The sequence below is a fragment of the Myotis davidii genome, unplaced genomic scaffold (assembly GCF_000327345.1).
Source record: "Myotis davidii unplaced genomic scaffold, ASM32734v1 scaffold1006, whole genome shotgun sequence".
NCBI classification, from domain to species: domain Eukaryota; kingdom Metazoa; phylum Chordata; class Mammalia; order Chiroptera; family Vespertilionidae; genus Myotis; species Myotis davidii.
This window is the reverse complement of record NW_006297143.1, coordinates 730,157-732,163: the sequence shown is the minus strand read 5'-3', so window position 1 is coordinate 732,163 and position 2,007 is coordinate 730,157.

Below are 2,007 nucleotides of genomic sequence, written 5' to 3'. Positions count from 1 at the left end.
ATCCCAGAACCTCTATTTTTGTTTTGTTTTGTTTCTTGGGATGGAGTTTGGGAGCCTCCCAGTTTAGGACCCTTCCCTCTGGGAAGAAGATACCGTGCGGGTCCCTGTAAATATTCCCGAGCAGCCGGGCGAAGGGAACCCAGGCTGCGGGCCTGCCGGTGTCCGGTGTCCGGAGGGAGCCGCCCGCTCCCCGGCAGCCCCGCCTTGTTCTGGTCTGTGTGTGAGTGTGTGTGTGAATTTCTGAAAGCCAATATTAAAGAGTCTAAGTGGATTTATCACCCGGAATTCCGATGACTAACAAAGACCCTGCTCTTTGGGTCCCCCTTTCATCTTTCCCCGTTTCCCCTTGGGGCGTGATGGGGAAGGAGACTGACAGGTCTCAGGACACCAGAGAGAGACACGCACACGCAGGGGGAAGGATCCCTGGGATCCTGCCCGGGAAGACCTTGGGGTCCATTCTCGGGGAGGATTTCTTTCCGCAGCACATCTTTCCACTCCCTCCCCACTGGGCTTCAGGCTGAGGAGAGGGAGAGGTACAAGGAGACCCAGGGCTCTCTCCCCAGAACCCCAGAAAGTCAGGAGGGAAGGAGAGGGCAGACCATTCTGAAAAGTTGGCCAGAGGTCGGGTGGCAGAGGAAAGGTGCCAGCTGCCCGCAGGTGTTCCTGCCTGCGGCTGGAGGGTGGCAGACCACTTGAATTAGAGCCCTAAGTGGTGAGTTGTACCCGCACGGGGAAGGCAGAGGGAAAGGGCTGCGGAAACCTGTCTCAGCCTCTTCCAGCTGCTATCACTAATGCCAGAGGCCGGGTGCTCATGAACAACAGAATTTACTTCTCAGGGTCCTGGCGGCTGGAAGTCTGAGATCAGAGCGCCGCAAGAGCCCCTGAGGCCCTCTGGATTGTGCTGTAGTCTTAGATCTAGATTCCCCAGCGGAAACCTGTCTCAGCCTCTTCCAGCTGCTATCAATAATGCCAGAGGCCCGGTGCTCATGAACAACAGAATTTATTTCTCAGGGTCCTGGCGGAAGAGCCCCTGAGGCCCTCTGGATTGCAGACTTCCCATTGCATGCTCCAGTGGCAGAAGGGGCGAGGGCGCACCCCATTCATGAAGGCTCCACCCTGGGGACCTATCACCTCCCAAATCTGCACATTAGGATTTTAACATGAAGTTTGCAAGGAACATAGTCAAGCTACAGCAGGGCCCCAGGGAGGAGGTCAGTAGCCTCTCAAACCCAAGTGGGGCTTGTGGTCCTTTCCTACCCTGAGGTCAGCCAGGGGCCTCTTGGGGAGGGGGAAGGGCACAAGCAGTGGACTCGGTCTCTTCAGTTGGACACCTGCAGGACGTGACCCTACCCTGACTCCATGCATTCATACAACATGCAGATACCACGCAGGGTGCTGGCCGGACATTTGCCGACCTCATGGAGTTTACCTAGGAGGAAAGCCATGCACCAGGATGAGACATGGGAGGAGGGTGTGGAAATCACGGGGAGCATTTTTTTTAGACATTTCGGGTTGAATGTGCCTTCCTCATCAAACTTCTTTAAAAAAAATTGTAATTGATTATTTTAGAGAGAGAGGAAGGGAGAGGGAGAGAAACATTGACGTTAGAGAGAAGCATCAATTGGTTGCGTCCTGCAAACGAACCTGCAGCCTGGGTATGTGCCCTGGCCAGGGATCTAACCGGGGCCTTTTGGTGCACCTGCACTGGTAGACTCTCAACCAACCGAGCCAACAGAGCCACTCTGGCCAGGGCCTCACCAAACTCCTTGGAAAAAGAATCCACATTTGCAACCTCCACTTCCTTACCACTTACTCATTTATATCCCTTTCAGTCTCAAGCCTGAGAAAGGGGACATGGTTGTCACAGATGGTCTGTCTGTCTTTCTTTCATGCTCACTGTTTCTTAGCCCTTTAAAATCTGCTTCCACTCCCTACTCTACTGAAACTGCTCCCTCAAATAGTACCCAATGACCAGAAGTTACCAGGGGCCAAAATCAATGGCCTTTT